Source organism: Anopheles darlingi, chromosome 2 (assembly GCF_943734745.1).
Source record: "Anopheles darlingi chromosome 2, idAnoDarlMG_H_01, whole genome shotgun sequence".
Taxonomy (NCBI): Eukaryota; Metazoa; Arthropoda; class Insecta; order Diptera; family Culicidae; genus Anopheles; species Anopheles darlingi.
The window spans coordinates 69,520,232-69,538,556 of NC_064874.1; the positions used below are offsets into that span (position 1 = coordinate 69,520,232).

Genomic DNA, 18,325 nt, shown 5'->3' on the forward strand with positions numbered 1-18,325 from the left:
CTCGCTTTTAAACTCTGGTAACGGCGAATTCCTTACGACTTGTTGGTGAATATCGATCCGGCATTAGGGAGGAACTAAATTTCTTATATTATTCTTTTCACATCATTTTACATTTGCAAAACAAATTTGATCATTTGGAATAAAAGCGACAAAGATACGGCTGTTATAGGAATTATGCGTCTTGAAACTTTTCAAGGATGAAGACCCCATGACCGATCTGTTTTTATGTTTGAAACACTCAATCGGATCTTCCGGTAGAGATACTTTTCTAAAGATTTTACCAAACTCGTAGATTGTTTGTTTTTGATAATTATTGGAAAAATCAAGATTGCAAGAGGCAAAGTCGGCAAAAGGATGACTATTTCATGTTCAAAATGCCACTAAAAATAGACAAATTGAAAACTAAAAAATTAAAATTCGGAGTGAGTACCTCAAGAAACTTCTAACAAAGTATAATAATTTTTATCTTACTGAAAATCCGTGCCGAAAATAAAGAGTCGAAAGTAAATGTGAGCGTTCACAGGATTTAGAATTATCCTTTATTCTGTACCACGACAAGAAAACTCTAAAAAAAGCACTGTTTCTGCTCTTCTTTTTGATTCTTCTTGCTAACCCCATTCTCTCTAGGTTGCTTACCCTCCCTAGATGGCGCCGCCTTTTATAGCTCCTGTGAATGTGACACCGGTGGAAGGGTACCGCTTAATAACTAACATCACCATTTCACAAATCTACCATTTCGTATTGTTGGAAAGTCGTGCTCAAATATGACATTAACGTTGAAAACCGAAGTTAAAAAATCGCTTTTCTGGCACTTATTTACGATACTCCCCCTTAACAGACCAACTTGTTGGCGAACAAGCGACTCGCGAGAACCTTTCTACATCCAGTGGATAGGAAAGACAATATTATGCAAAGTGGCACCGGTTGGCCGGCTGTTACTAATCCTCGCGCCTTCCCTGGGAGCATCTTTCATCGCTCGCTGCTGCGTCCGCCAATGACTTCCAGTGCCCATGTCTGCCTATTTGTAAGTCAAATAAAAAAAAGTGCGTTCACCAAATCCGATACCACGCGTCGCTTTTCCACATTTTCTTTTACACCTCCCCGTCCGGGGTCCAGCTTATCACACGTTGCCACTGAGGCTCAGCATTCTGACCAAACTTCGAAAGTAGATTACCTTTAACCGCCGATCGTAAACTTGACGACGACGTCGACGACGACGCATCAGCGAACAGCAGCAACAGTAGTGGGTTTCTTATCAGCCGCTGGACTGCTGCCGCTGAAGGCCGCTGAGCCGGTCATAAATTCGCTGGCGTAAGCGGAACAGCGAAAATGATTTTCCAATTTCGTCTTCCCAGGATGAAGGCGGGATCCAGGAGGTTGTGGTGTCCAGCTGGTGTGGACATACCAAAAACCGGGACTGCTGCTCTCCCTGCTGCTCTGCTCAGACTAATTCATGGCGTTGTTGTCCCGGGTTCAGCACGCTTGTCAATCTGCACTCGGTGCGCGCTGTCTTCTCGGGTTCACTTCGCGCGGGGCAAAAGTTTTTCCCACAACCCCCGGAAAATAAAAAGCAAATTCTTCGTCCCAACCAATAAGCGCGGGTGACGAGACGCCCCCTCACCACCTCAAGGCGGCCTCCTAGAGGCCAACGCCAATAAATTTCAAACCGCTTCGAGTCAACCACTACCACCACCACCACCGGTTGGGGGGCGCAAATCCGACCCCAAGACGGTGTTGCACGGTGTTGCAAGATGACGTTGGAAAGAAAAGGTGGAAGCAACGGTTGGGGAAGGCTATTGACGAATAAAAAAAGATCGATCGACTCTGGTGAGTTTCCCATAAATCTTGGCAGTCTCGGTGCTCTGCTCGCACATTTCTTCCTCCCTTCCCTTCGAACGCTCGAGATGCTGGACATTGGCAATCTCATCTGCAATTGAAAGCGAAAGAGTGGTAGAGAGAAAGGGGGTGGTGGGGGGAAGCGACTACAACCATTATCGTTGTGTTATTGATCTTTCGGCGAGAAAGCGAGCTACGAATCCTCCCGATCCCGGATGTTACACCTCGAGATGTCCGCCATCGCCATTCGGAGGTTTTTCTTTTCAGATCAGTTTCTTCGTTTTTTTTTTAAGCAGTGAACGGAACTTCCACGACGCTGGTACGGGGGTTTTTCGCGGTCGAAACAATAGATCAACCTCCCGGAACCGACGGAACTTCACGACTTCAACGGCGACGACGGCGACGACGACGGTGGCGGTGGCCATGGCGTTGTTTGGAAAGTTTTTCGATTCCCGAGCACACTGGTGTCCCTCAGGGGAACCAGGGGCTGGCAGACGGACGGACGGACGGACTTGCATGACTTCCTTTCCCTTTGGCCCTTCTCATTTTCTCCCCGCGACCTCGGACCCTTCCCCGGTCTTCTTTTCGGCACTTCGCTGCTTCTTCGGTTGGTGTTGGTCTTGTGGCCAACACCTCGGAGTTTCCACCACCATTACCATCACTGCCGTGGTTTTTACAATCAGGCATTTCCGCTTCTGTGTGTGTGTGTGGTTTTGTTTGTTTTTTTCTTTTGCCATTTTGCTCTATCCGTCAAGTCAATTCGTCTCGATCGGCTGACGACGCAGTCGGTGGACGCAACTCCTCGGGAGTCTCCTCGGGAACTCTCTCCTCCGAATCTGGCACCGGGTAAAGGTGGCACCAGCTGCCGGTTGACAGAACTTTTGCGTTGTGTGTCTCAGCAACTTCTGCCAGATGCGATCCTGCCTTCTGTCGCCGGCCTCCCTGTTTTCCTTTTTCTTACGCCGGTGCCAACATTACTCACGCTTGACACTGACTGCGTGTGTGTGTGTGTGAGTGGGGGTGTGTGTTTTTGGGAGGGGGGGGGGGGGAGTGAAACGAAGGTGTCTTGCGACCGTGGAGCATCTTTTCGTTTGATGTTTCCCCCGGCGAAGCGATGAAAAGCTGTAAAACTTCCCTCCAGTGTATTGGCCTCATACACCCTCCAGCACCCCATTCGGGGTGGTAAGTAACTCTTTGTTTAGCAAACGGTTCATCACTTTTAGCCACTTACGGCTTGTCGCGTGGCAGTGTTTGTGGAACAGGGGAAATGAAAAGAAATGGTTGGTCTAACCACTCGTTGATGAACTCTCAACAGGGTAATGAGAACTCGTGGGAAATGAAGTAGGTCGTTTCATAATAGTTGGTTTGGTCGAGTTACAATAGATGAATAGGTAAGTATAACAGCCTTTTTAGATGCTACGGTTGGCATAAACATATTACAATGTTCAACTCAGTGAATTTCATTTGAACTAATTATATTGGAAATGCTATCAGCTAGCGCGCCAGTTCACTTGCAATTCTTTGAATGTAGAATCATGCACATTGAACACTGGTGCGAGTATGATTGTGCCACTCAATTATGATAGATGCCTGGATGAAATCGATACGAAGCATAGAGCCCATTGTAACTAGTATACATACGTAATTGCATCTATGCATGCAACAATACGTATGCGTTTGTGAAAACATGTTCTTTATTCCGGGAACATATATTTCTCTTTAAATTTCTTTTGTCGATGGAAACATATCAATTTTTTTATAAAATCGCATCAAATATAAGCATACAAAGATGTCTCATCTTTAGCAAAACAATGTTTTCTTTTGTTAATATATTTCCATGAACATTGAAATGATCTTAATGCGTTGACCTTCGTGTTTAGCGCGACCATTGCCTCGGCTATTATTGTTACATTTTCAAGAAGCCCAAATCGTTGTGCTGATTAATATTGGTCCAGCACAAATGAAAACCAGATGAAGCGCGCCTTGAATTCTTCGACGCACCACTAACACCACTGCTATAGAATGCGAAGGAGTACCTCCTCACCAAACATCTTCATAAAAGAGATTTTTTTAAAATTTCTTCAAAGGCATCGGATTTTACAATAAAATGAAGCAACCATACCGATCCACTCCACCAGTAGCTCATTGCAAGCTCATCCCAATGGAAAAACTCTTCAACCATCCCGCCTACTGGTTGCTGCTACTGATGGCCACGTGCACACTCTCACTCTGTCTGGCTGCCCAGCTTCACGTCGCTTCGCTAAATGTCTGGCTCGCTGGAGCAGCACGCTGCAAATTGGAAATTAATGAAAATCTAAAATGAAAACTTTATGAATTTTCGAGATTATGATTTCCGTCATGCTGGCCGTGGCCGTGGCCGTCCCAGCACGATGCCAGTGGCGATTTGCGACAGTGTGCCTCTTCGCCAGATGAACTTTTGCACGCTGCTCGCTGCTCGCTGCTTCTTGGCTTCATTTTTCAGCTCTGCGTCCGATTTCGCTAACGATTATTGCAGAACTTCATCCAACATCTCTACTGGGCAGCTCTTGATGCGGTCTTGCTGCTGCCGCGTTGGCTGTCACGATGCAGTGGCGAAACGATGAAGTCAAAGAACTTTTCCAGAACCGTTCCATTTCCGTGTCGATGTCGTAACGCCACCTCAGCTGCAATTCTCCAGTGGCAGCAGCCAGGGAACGTGCGAGGTACGTGGATTAGCACGAGAGATGGTTGAGGCAGGTGCGGGGGTTCTGGCCCTGAACGGGTCGCTTGGTGCGCTTGATCTTAAGATTGGCGCCATTTTGCAGCATCGCGATCTTACGGGTACGTTCGTGCTCGAAAAGCGAATTTCGGAAGCATCGCAATGGTGAACGCGTTCTTTATCTCATTAAAAAAAGGGAGCTTTAAAGATGAACAGCACGTTTTGCTTTTTGCTGCCGCTGAGCTTACGATTTGAGAATGGTGCCGGAAAGTGAGTATGTGTTGGTAGATAAAAAAAAGTATGGATGCCAGATTACTTTTGAAAAATACGGATTATTACCAATTGTCTAACAGGAATAGCGTTATAAGTTATTTAAATTGTAATCCATTATAATCAAAAGCAGCTCGTATATGATGATGGTGTCTCATTTCTGCGTTATAGAGTTAGCAAACTATACGAAAAGACCGTTTTTTCAATTTTTTATTTAAATTGACGGTACCCAAATGCTGCCAACTTTTAGTTTAATAATTCTACTGTAAGATCATAAAATGCCCGTCAACATATTGCTTACCATCACTTTTGTCTACAGAGTGGAATTATGCGACTCAAATGTGTTCAAATCCGTTGACAAAATTCGGTCTGTGCACTATTATTCAATTCCGACCTAACAATTCATATACTTTACTCGTATTTGAGCAATTAAAATCGATTTCGTTTGCTACCAACGCTTGTTGATATGTTTTGTTGTTGATGATATGTTTGGCGATAAACTTAAAAAGCACAAAAGGGCCAACGACAGTTCCACGTACATGAAAATTGCGAAATGGAGATCAGTTTGCGCTCAAAATAAAGAGCACACTCCTGTTGATCATTGCTGTCGGAAGCACTTAAACGTGATCAATGATATGTTTTGTTTTCAGAACCGGTAAAACAACAGCAGAAAGTTTCCTCGACATCAACAATAGTAGCAGCAGCTACAGCAGCAGCAGCAGCAACTTTGAACTCTTTGGCGCACCACGCCAAAGGCATCCGCAAAGCAAAAGTCTCACGTATGGCTTTCACATATTCTGAAGGATGGTTACAAAGTTTTGAAGTTGTTTATAAGTTCATCCTTCCTCGCAGTTTCGCCGAGGAAAAGCGAAACGTTCCGTTGGCATTGTTCTGAAACCTGAGCCTGAGGTACTGCATAATTAATTCATTTCATACTAGTTTCGGTTGGACGCTTTGTGCGTTGAAAACAAGTGAAAATAGAGCTGTGAATTGTGAACCGATTTCATATTTTAAAAAAATACTCGTTTGCAAACATTGCATTGATCTGCATTTCCATCAGAAATAAATCCCAAAACGTGTGTTATTAGGCAATTGGTTTGGACATTAAGAAAAGTTTTGAACTGTTATCATTAATTTCATTGCTCTCTTTGACATTTCCTCCATCGACACTACATTCAGTTTAAAGCATACAATATCGTTCACAGAACACAGAACGACGACGTCGACAACGACAGCACTGTCGATAGTCGGCTACTCGATACCAGCTGCAAGAAGCTCAGTCAATTCCAATATCAAGAGTCATCACCGTCGGCACCGCGCTCATCATCCCCACATCGCGAAATGCAATACAAAATTCATTACCATTCGCCATTGCCCTGTCAGTGGTGCTTGTCGTCGTCGTCATCGTCGCGAGATGGACTCCCTTCCTTCCCATCCACCGTTCAATATACGCCCCTCCAGCCATGCCGTAGATTGGGAAAATCGTTGTCCCGCTTGTTTTTCACCCAATGGTGGCTGCAGCGACGGCGACGGCAATGGTGGTGACGAGAAACGCGACGCACACGGAAGCAATAGCGATATAGTAATACTCCGCACACATATGTACAAATAATATGATAACGGCAAATTTGCATTATGAATGCATGGAATATATGCAAATAGTTTGCAGCGCGCGCAGAGACTACTCTCCTCGCTTTTCCGTCCGTCCGGTCCACTCCACACCCTGCCGCGCTGTCAACGAGGCTTTACGGTGTCACTTGCTAAGCATTGCGAATGGCCTCGGCTCCGGCACCGACTACCGACCATTCCATTCCCAGCATTCCGGTCCGCCCGATTGGTGAATGAATGGACAGCGGAGCGAGGAGCGGGGGGCACTCCAGTGCAAGAGTTTCGGTGTGGTGTGGATCGCGCCGGATCGCATGTTCCGGGTTGCGGTTGATCGAGTCGCTTGTCGGTCGCGGTTTTGATGAAAGTTTCTGTCGGCCTGACAAAAACAGGCCAAACTGAAAACCCAACTCCATCATCATCAACAGCAGCAACAGCAGCGGCATCGACAACGAGAGCCCCATTCCCTCACTCCACCTGCTACCTTCTTCTGTTCCCGAAGGTTCCTTCGGAGTGCAGTGCCACCGGCAGCAGCATCAACAAACGTGAAGTGCATAGTTTATGAGTGACCTCGAACTGTGTGCATCGGCAACTGGCAAGCCGGCAACCCGGCAACCCGGCAACAGCATCGGCAGCTTATGCAATATGCAGGGAAATGTGCTTCAAATGCGCCACGCCTGACCCAGAACAGGGTAATTAAAAGTATCACTCGGCACTCGGACGGCGGCTCGAAACATGCCCACCCAAAACACACCCCACCACCGTATCAGCCTTCGGGAACCACCCCGGGAGAACAGCCTTTGTCACTGGCAGCACACGGAGCGCTTTTAGTTATTACACTCTCCCTCTCTCTTTCTCTCGAACACTGTCGTTGGCGAGCTCGTTGGCTGTTCAATTTACTGCTGCGGAGGATTGCCGTGCATGGGCAAAATCCAGGACGGGGACCTTAGTTATCCGTGTCCGTAGAAAAAGAAAACCAAAAAGGGGGCAGAGCTGGAAGAGCGAAAAGTGTGTTCAGCATCAATGAGCATATTTTTCGCGGGACTTTAAGGTGTTTGGTGGTAAATGTTACATAAACCTGAAATGAGAAACAAAAACTGATTTTCGGAGTGCGAATTGAGGTCATCTTGGTGCAGTCGCGCAAATCAACGGCATCAAATATCCCAAAGGCATTTACATCGTGTAGTTTTTCAGATTTTCTTTGAAATCATTTAACACACTATTATACGAGGGTAAATCAAATATAAACAAGGATTTGCTGTCTACGGTCACAGAAAATGAAGATAAAACGTTCCCGCTTTATTTATTGTTTGATTGGTTTAACAGGAGTAATAAAAATACGCTGGAGTACGCCTACTTGACTTTCTCAGTGTTCACATTCATGATTTCGGAGCATGAGGTACCTTAGTCATTTGCGCAACATATTATAATCAAGTTTCTTGCTGTAGAAGGCGTAAAACTGATCGAAATCTTGGGGAGATTGACTGCATACTTCCGGGAAGAGACACTGTAGTGAGCCAGAGTGGTTGCATAGCTTAAAAAAATACGATGAGTTGAAAATGAGAGCCATAGCCGCAGTCCTCGTATCAGCCTAAGAGTGCACAACATAAAATCCTTTAGAGGGCTTATTGAAAGTGACAAATGTCGTATCAATGTAGAACAATTAGTACGACTGAATCTTGTAATGTTTTAAGTGAGGTCCAATATGAATATCGCAACTACATATGGGACCTTTTACTAAGGAAAGTGGTTCTTTTCCATGACAATGCTCGACACATACACTTGCAGCTTATACTAGGGAAAAATAGGAGCAACTATGGTAGGAAAAATTAGAAGACCCTCCTTACAGTCCCGACCTATAACTTTGTGATTTTAATGTGTTCAGCTCTCTCAAGGAAATTTTTGGGAGACAATGGATTGAACGGCGATGCTGAGGATGTAACGTTATTTGCGGAATTGGCAGCAAACACGACCAACATCATTTTACGAGGAATGAACAGCTGCCTATTCGCTCGGAAAAATGTGTTTCTGAATCAGGAGATCATGTAGAAAATACTTTTTATACGTTGAAACTAAAAATAAATTTGCTGAAAGCAAAGCCAAAGCGCAAAGCGTGTATATTTCATTAACTATCGTATTTTCGATTTAAATCAAACAAAAATCAATACGGACATCGAGTGGAACTTGTTGAACCGAGCCCCATTTGATTCCTTTCACCGTGTGCGTTGACCTTCACGAGTGAGAGCAGATGCAGGGATTCACGAAGAGTGGCATTAATCTCCGTCCTTCCATTTCGTCCTGCAGAAAAGGCTGCACCAATCAAGCGACGACGAACCAGCAGCTGGCAAGATGGCTCAATCAAGCTGCTCAGGCACACCTTATGATTGATGATGCCGACCACCCCCACCACCACCACCACCACCACCACCCCCGAGTGAAAGGCAAAAGAGCGCGACAGGAGCACCGGAAAAATCTCGAGCATTCCAACGAGCAAGCAGCAAGCAATTCGTGACACACGCCACCAGGATATGTTTCCTCTCATTTGCCTGCTCAATTGCGCCATTCGTCGTCGTCGTTGTCGTTGTCGTCGTCGTGGTCGTGGTCGTGAGCCGTGGTGTACGGATTGAGCGGATCGTCGTGTGTATGCCGAAGGATAAACGTGTCAAAATAAATCTTCTCGCTAACGCGTATGAGCGTGTGTGTGTGTGTGTGCGTCTGCTAGCTGAGGGTATCTTCACCACCCGTGGTTCGTACGCCATTTTGTTACAAAGTGACAGCTTCCTTCACCGCACCGCACGGCAGCGACGACCACGTTTCCGTCGTCGTCATCGCCGTCGTCATCGTCCTCATCATCGTCGTGGTCGTGGTTGCATTCCCGGACCAAATAGGACCCGCCACTGCCTGGTCGTGAGTGATAACCGCGCCATCAATAACAGGCGCTATGGGTCTGTGTGTGTATGACTGTGTGCGAGTTTCACATAAGACGGTACCTAGTGCGCGATGCGAACACACTCAGGCGTGAGATGAGACCGATTCCGAATGTGTGTATGAACCAATTGCGTCCACAGACCGCCTCCTCATGGGCTGGTGTCCCCACAGCATAGCAGCCCTGGTCCGGACTCAATCGTGGATGATGGATGGCGAATGCTAATGAGGTTTCGTGCAGCGTGTGGAGTAGTCGCTGGTGGTGGAGGTGCGGGCATTCGTAACGGAAATTAGTTGTTAATACTTTACACGAACGTGCTGCGCCGCGAATTGTGGTTCCGGGAAGTGCATGTAGTGCGGGGTGCTGTGTACCGAGGAGGTGTTCCCGTGCTACGTGCTAATGGATTAGATGAGGGACATAATAATTTTCGCTTCACTGTTTCACCCAGAACCGGTTTATCGCGCAAAGTGAAACGAATTGTAATTAATGTTAATTCAATAAACGGTTTCAACTACAAAAGTAGGATGTTACAGGCAATTCCGGGCAGCTGGTACTGTGGGATCGTTAGCTACATATCAATCAGAAATGTTGCACTGTTTTTGTAAAAACACGTTTTACAAAATTCCCAAAACCAGAAATTAACAACCATCAAGCGTGTAGTGCACTCTGGGTGCTGCGGTGCTTTAAACATAATCCCCCCCCCCCCCCCACCCGCAAAGCAGCCATATAACCCCAAGCAGCACTCTCGATGATGCACCTTTTACATCATCATTTCAATACCTGCGCTGCCCCTTTTTTTTCTCCCGGTTTTATTTTAAAATTACGTTCCGTTTTGTTTTTGTTGTTTTCCACGACGGTTTTTTTGCCACCATTCCCATTTGCGGGACATTTTCCCGGGGATTTCCGTCCTCCTTTGGCCCTTTGCCAGCCGGCGGTCGGTAGGACTTTGCGAGCTCACTCGCACATTTCATGCGCCGAGCATTTTTATTCGAATTTTATGGCACTCGGCGAACGATTGATACGTTTGACTGGAGCACGTTCGTGACGGATCAGGTTGAAGCGAGGGGAGGCTGGTCCGGTGGAAGGGTGGTCCTCGATCCTCTCTCTCTCTCTCTCTCTTTCGGCACTCGGAAAAGCTGTGACTTCCATAAATGTGGCCGGAGTGAAAGCGCGCGAATCGATGGTCTCGGTCTACCCCCGCCCGAAGGAACACACCAACACATCGACCGGCGGGAAAGGGGCAAGGGCTCCACGTACGGTTACCACGTACCACAACCCCCCGCTGCCCACTGCACTGCGTGAGTTGTGTGCTGGCGCGCATCAGGATATTATTTCATATCAATATTTTCAATATATATTTTCCAGGGCTACGTACGAAGCGAAGATATTTCACGCGCGATGCGCGGCACGGCGCTTCGTGGCCCAGCAGGGCCCAGCACGGCCCAGGAACGTGAAAACGAGTCAGCGAGCAGCGAGTGGCACTCGCGGCTGCACATAAATAAATAAACAAATAAAACCATTCGCGAAGGCAATAGCCGCCACAGGAACGCCACCGGCGGCCGGTGCCATCGACGTCAGATCGCAAAACGTGCAAAACATCCCCGTGGCGGTTCCCCGGAAGGGTCGGACCGTCAGGACACGAGCGGAATGCTGAAGTGAAATCGAAGATATGGATTATTGATTTATGCAGATTAGATCGACGTATATGATACATTAGAGCTCGAGGAGAACCCCTGGTGTGGGCCCATATGGGAAGGCCAGTTACAGGGGGGGAGGGGGGGGGGGGGTGAAAAGGCCCTTATTTGGTTGGCACTCCAAGCGGCGGCCTGTGGATGTGTCGATTCCTGCGCAATCCTGCTGGCACAAGCTGCCGAGATGGAGGCAAATATGCTTTTAGTTTTTCCCTCGTGTAGATTACCTTGGCAGAGGGAGTAGTGTGGTTGGGAGGGTGGAGGGTGGGGCCCCCACTTTTGAGTTACTTTGCCCATTGCGACGGAGCTCGGAATCGCATCGTTGACGGATTCCTGGCGTGGGATATGAGGCTGTCGTCAATCTTCTGCTGATGCGTTTGTTGTTTAACTCTGCTTTGCCATTTCCCCCGGCACTGAGGCAAGAGTCTGGCGGGATGCTATCCGTTCTGTGCTTGACAGTTATGTCATTTTTACATTGAGTTGATATATTGCGCAGCTCATATGTTAATCTCTAAACACGGAAAATGTGAAAGGAATGAACGTAAGTTGAATATGTTTGTATCCTTATAAACTTAATATTTCTACGCAAAGGATTCAAATAGCGATTCATAAAGTAGGAAAGCTGATATCAATAAGTCAGCATTTTCATCTACTGCATTCCGTAAAGAGTTTTCTGCCTTTTGTCATCGGGCTGCAGGATTGAAACAAATCAATAACGAATTGGATGTTCATTCGCAAACAGCTCAATGCTCATTGGTGTGTGAAATTGGATATTCTCAAGGCGCATTTTCTCTTCAGCAGAACCACTTATCAGCATTCGGAGTGGCATTAGCATTAGTCTTTATTTGCTTTACAAGCATACCTTCATCACCTGCAGCCATATGTTGATTATAGTTGAAAATCCTAGCAAAAGCTGATAAACAGGTCATCTTTAAGGTTGTTACATTTGCTTGAAAACAGAAATCGAATAGTGTACCCTTCAATGTAAGATTTAATGCGTAAAACGAAAAATCGTCAACACTAGAGATCGATAACACTGAAGCGTTCGATGCTTTACTAACCATCTGGCATTCGATTTGGCATATTGTAAAGCTCGTGGTTTATCATGATCTTTCTGTTAGCTGGAGTTATGTACAAATAATTTAACAATAATTTGACAATAATAGCTTGCTATAGTTTTGTTGTTCTCTATGTCTAGGATTCAATACATATGTGGGATATGCCACGTTTGTAGCTAACACTTAAGACTCTTAAATATTTTATTTAATATGACCGATAATCAAATTCATCAAAATACAATCTTCAGTAATGCTAATACTTTGTTTATTGCTATTTAATTGTTTATGACAATAGCAAATCATTGGCAAATGGATTATGCCACTTAAATCATTAAATGTAATCCTGCTTTCAACATTATTTCAATTCAGATACTAATGGGACCGATTGGAATATGAACAAAACCAAATACTGATCTACTGCAGTTGTTGCGAAAGGATTTTATTCCCAATCATGACGAGACATCCGGTTTGACAACCAATTAGTGCAATCGTCAGCAGTACCTTGTCAAAATCAACAGAACCGCATCACGCCAAACAGTAATACCAGGTAGTAATTTGAACTGCTGCCATTCCACGCAGCAGACTCTTTAGCGCCTGTTGCACAGCGAACGCATATTCTTGGAAAACGCTACACAACAAGGGATTCCTTTTAGCGCACTACTCCACTAAAAAAACCAACCATCCATCCATCCAACCATCCAAATCCATTACATTTAACAAAAAATCTCGAATCGCCATGCACCGAGCTGAAGGCAAAAAAACATACACCAACACCGAAACATGGCGCATCCAGTATGGGGCTTCGAATGGCGTAATCATAAGAGAGAAAACCTGTAGAGTGCGGAACATAAAATCCTCTAAACGGTTCCATGAAAATCGGGCTTCCACCCTGCCAAGCCCATGCCGCCCAGCTGTAGAATGGCTTTTAATGAAAAATTCACGTAACGGTACTCGGGGCTGCGTGCTGCACATGTGCTGCACCCGCACGGAGCGTCGTCTGGTACCGCGTGTATGTGTGTGTGTGTGTGTGTGTGTGCATGTGTGCATGTGTGTGTGTGTGTTTGCAGTACCATTGTTCTCCCCTCCCAAGAGCCATACATTTGACGACAATTTGACGATGTAAAGGAACGCATGGAACGATGGGTGGTGACGATTTCGCCCGTCACGTCGTTATTACCATTCAGCGCCAGTCAGCCAGACAGCCCGGTCTCCACCTGTCCACGAAGGATGCTGGAGTGACATTACACAATGCTGAAGGAAAAAAAGAAGGAATGAAAAAAAATGTTGAAAACTTCCTTAAATTCGTGGCACATAAAAGTTGCACCCCGGGGCAGCGTGGCGCGACGACCACGACGGCCACGACGGCCATCTTGGTTCCGACAACGACAACAATGGCGGCACACGGAAGGAGTCACTTTTAAAATCTCGTTACCGGCCGCGGCCGAGAACGGTGGCCGTGTCGTTTATGCAACGCGTCGTTACTTCCCACTCTCTCCCTTCACCCCCATCCCCTGGAGGCTCACCAGCGGAACAGCATCGAGCATCGTGCATTAACATACCACATGCTGCTGCACCCCACATGCTGTCACCCAACAGACCACATCCAGCACCCAGCTGCTTCCGTGGAGATGTGGTTTTATGGGATTGGGAGGGAAAGGGGGTGGAGTGTTCCTTCCCCTCTCCCCCACGACATTTCTTATCACATTTTCACACCCACCTCGCGTCACACAACTTACTGGTCCGGCATTACAAAACGGTCTCCAGTCCGGAGACCTGGATGGAGGGTGGTGGTGATGTACGCATGACTTATGCTGCCCGCGCCAGCATGCACCACCGGCGTCGACGGTGTCAACGCGCAACATAAAACATAAGTGAGCCATGCGGTCGCAATGGTCGGAAAATGGTCGGAAAAGTGGCCGGTGGGGTGCACGTGCCCGAGGATTGGCGGGGGGGCCGTGCGACGAAGCTTCTCAGCTTCCTGCTGGAAACACCGTCTTTCCGTCGTCCAACCGAAGGCAGACCAACAAACGAAACCACCAAACGAACAACGGCAACGACGACAACGACGACGGTGACGACGACGACAACGACGACCAGCAGCAGCAGCAGCAGCAGCAGCAGCGGCACATGTTTCCCAGACGAAGAACCGAAGCTCATCTTCCTCACCACACCTCGTGCCCTCGTTCGGCAACCACAACGCCACTCTCCTCCCCCCTTGGTGGCTCTCGTGTGCGAAGAGTTGGTTTCATTTCACCTCAATTACCCTCTATTATTTACCCCAAAGTCATCCATCTATCTTGTCTAGGTTAATGTCTTCTTATGTCTTTCTCCGAGTGCACGAGCGAGCTCGAACCAGGAGATCGTTACTCCTCTGCGCTCCTCTTCTCCGCTTTGTGTCACGGTGAAGCACGATCCTGATGCTGCTCCTGATGCTGCTGCTACTGGTCTGCTTTTTGGCATGCCACTGGAACATTCGGTGAGTAACCATTTTACCAACCATTCCTTTGGTCGCACGTTCCTCGTGCCGATTTCCTCGTGAAGCATTCACCTGCAGGAGTGCGGGGAAGGGGAAGGTGCTGCTCGACGAAATATGTTCCTTTTACCGCATTTCGAGGACCGATGGGCGCACCAGCGAATCCGGACCGGAGCGTACGAGCATAAGCGCCGCCGCACCTGTTATGCTTCGAAGCCATGTTTTAGGAGTGTGCTGGAGAGGCGGGTGAAGGGGCCGTGATTCCTGAGGGGGTGGCTTACGGATTGTTGCTGCGATAAGCTTCGGAGTAACACCGAGCACGCCGAACGCTTAAGAACGGATGCCTTTTCTTCGCACCGAGATCGTCTCGTGGTTCGCTTGTTGAGTTTAATGATAACCGATAGATCCGTTGGGTGGCTCGTTGGTGAGCATCGGATTTACATTTAAACGCTGCGCGAGGCAGAGCAATCGATGCAGTAAATGATCTCAAATCCAAATCCTTGCAATGCACCAACTCGTTAACAACGCTTTCTCGTTATATGCTGGCCAGCACATTCATGCTATTAGATGCTTCCTAATTTCCCAGCTTGGAGCTAGGCAATGCAACGATGCAGCACGACGGGAAAATCAAGAAACAGCCAACTGGAACTAGAAACCATCTGCTGACGATTTTGCTCCGACAAACCGGTGCTGGATGGGGTTTTCCCTAATTTAACAAATCTCAACCCACGGCCAGCCCTGCCAGCCGCGCTGTCAGGCCAGACGGAAATTAATGGCTCTGACACGGCACAATCGAGAAATAATTATTCTCCCGGGATCCTCGGAATGCTCGGAGCGAAAGGCCGTTGGTCAAGATGCATTCCGTTCCGCTTTTCGATAAACGAATTAACGGGGTATCGAGAGAGAGATAGGTAGGAAGGGAGATAGAGAGAGTGAGAGCACAGAGAGAGCGAAAAAAACACGGAGAGATGTTTTTGCTGTTTTGCTGTCGGCTTCTCGCGCAAAAAAAAGGCGCATTTTGAATAAATAAAACAAAATTGCTTCTACCATCCACCACCACCCGCGAGAGCATAGTTCAGCTGCTGCTGGCTTCGAGGAAGATGTTCGTGTGAACAGTGAGATCGAGCGGAATAAATCACGACCCCGACTCCCAGAGGGCCGTGCGACTCCCACTCCACCCAGCCCAAGACTTTTTCCCACAAAACACATACATTCACACAAAGCCGGTACCGGTGTTAAGCCGGATAAATGCCGCGGGTGCTCGAATCCAGCGCCCGTTGTGGCCCACAAACACTTTGCCTCGATTTGCAGCAGCAGCAGCAACAGCAACGAGAAGCGGCGAAAGGAAAAATCACGGAGCGGGTCCAGCGGCGGTTGAACATCCGGAGATGCATTTCTTTGTCTGGTGCACCATTCGACACCGGAAGCGGAAGGGTTGTCGATTGTCACCTCCATTGGCCTCCAGTGCTGCTGCTCTCTCTCTCTCTCTCTCTTTCCCTTCGGAATCCATTGGAACTTCAAGCTTCAAGTGACATCCTTTTGGCATCGCGCGGCTGATTAGCGGCACTCGTGAGCGTCACATTCCTCCCCCAAGAGAGGGCGGCCTCTCCTGCATTCCCAACACACAAAGCCACCTTAATCGGGCCAGCCACCCGAAGGTTGCGAGCGCACCAAGACACCGACACCGTCACCGACGCCGGAATGGGGTGCAAAGTAGCTAAAGCACAGGAGGCCCCAAGAGTGGCATGTTGTTGTGTCGAAGGCTGTTGTTGTTTGCGCCTCCCACGGGACTCTTGCAACGATGCATCGTCACCGACGAGCCGTCACTATCGCTTCCTTGGAATGCTTGTGGATGATCAAAGTTCACGACGAAGCGGATGCGTTGCCACCGGAAGCACGGAAAGCATCATCAAAGCAGGCGGCTTAAACGAACGGGTTTGCCAGCTTTAAGGCACGGCACCGGCAAGGAAGGAGGCAGTGGAGTGTTAAGAGCAAGGTATCAGTGTGTCATGGGGACGAAACCGATAAACAAAGGAGAGCTGAGAGTGATCCGTTCGAGAAGGGGTGTTAAAATGGCGAAAACATTCAACGACAGGCATCGGAGCCGGTTGTGGCATTATGAGAAGGTTATGAGAGATGCTGTAGGTTCCTGATATTTGTGTGCAGGATGTGTTTTCAATCTTGAACTTGATCGATACTTAGTGATTGGGAAAATTCACAGATTTGCGTTGATAAAGTTCATGTAAAAAATTCAATCTAACAGATTTAAGAGCTAAGGATGATTCGGGGCAAAAAGAGGCTCATTTTAAAGGGTTTTCTTGTAAGTATTCAACTTTATTCCAACTTATCTATATTTCATGTTTAGCTACAACTTGTCAAGAATATTTTGTTGTATTTTGTGGAAAATTTGTTTAAAACTACGTGAATGGCATCCAATCTAGAAAGGCGAGTCTACAACATTGTAGTCTTTGGGGTCCCTATCATAGCTTCCTGTTGTATTATCGGAAATTATAAGTTGTTTTCGGTATCTCCGTCCAGTTTTGGTGATATTCAATTTTTTCAATTTTTCGAATTTTGGAAGTTCTCTGAAGTTGAAAAAAGTGATGTTTTGTACGATTTTGACTCAAAAAATATGTTTCAGATAATTTGTAAATAAAAAATATCAACATTTTTTAAGAATTCTCAATGGAGATACCAAGCAAATAGTGTACAGATTAAGTGTTCAAATTATCAAATCTATCTGTTCAGTAGTTTTTATCGTACAACCTAAATCTAAAACGAAGGATTTGGGAAAACCGCTTCAAAGTAACGAGAAGCATCGAGCCATGTATGAAGGCGGTTTTTTTTTCAAATCAATATGTCAGTTTTGCTTCGATTGATCCGAGAATTTCAAACAATATTTTTGAAAAGAATTGCAGTCATGAAAAAATGTATAAAGTAAATGCCAAAAAAAAACTAATATCCTAATTCCCCTTAATGTAGATAAAATGTTATATTAGATTACAAAAGCACGATCTAACAGAATATTGCAGCGTGTATTACCTTCCAGCCTTTGTCTGTTGACTAACTGCACGAGTGCACGGAGTGAACAGATGAACCCAATTACAGCGCAAACTCATATCATCACTCTTATCGCTCCATAATCATCATTAATTGCACCCGAATTGATTTGTTACGAAAAAGTACACACCTGGGTCCGACGGGGGTTTTCCCCACCCTCCGGTTCGGGTGGGGATTTTTCACATATTCCTCCTCCCCCCGCATTGCACTGATAAATGGCCAGGTTTAGGAGGAGTTTAATTTATTCATTTGCCTCGCATCGGAGATCGCAAGTGGTGCAGTGCGAATGCTGCCCGTGATGTGTACCTCACCGGACGTATGGTGTACGATGTGGTCTGGGGGGCTGCGGTGCGGACCATGACCATCCGAAGGATGCAGTAGAGATAACTCTCGGAGCTCGGGGTAGGTCCCGGCAACTGATGCTGAGGATACCTATGTAGCGGCTGCATGCTCCTGGTGCAACCGGAGACAACTGCATGGAATGGAAAAGCCACAAAACCACAAGCGGCAACTACTCGTACGAGACAGGATCAGGGATTCGGGCTGGATGTCTATGCGTGTGTGTGTCTGTGAGGTAGGCAGCAGGTACCACGCACGATCCGTTTTGTTGTCTCGCTACTAACGATGCACAATGAGCGTGTACAATGTAATGCCCGGGCATGATCCTCCCGAGGTGAAGAAGTTACTTATCACCGCCTTCGAATCGCT

The 18,325-nt window shown here is 47.0% G+C and overlaps 1 protein-coding gene across 2 annotated transcripts in view; it reads left to right on the plus strand.

Annotated features, from left to right (window-relative positions):
• Window positions 1-218: 218 nt before the first annotated feature.
• The window catches only part of LOC125952409 (uncharacterized), a 310,728-nt gene continuing 292,621 nt past the window's right edge, over window positions 219-18,325 (plus strand). Inside the window, exon 1 of one of the 2 annotated variants that reach the window (XM_049681866.1) lies at window positions 219-223. The gene's annotated coding sequence lies outside the window, so the exon portion shown is untranslated. Of the gene's footprint in view, window positions 224-1,540; window positions 1,545-18,325 lie in introns of those variants that run through there. The other variant, XM_049681867.1, reaches the window with a different exon arrangement.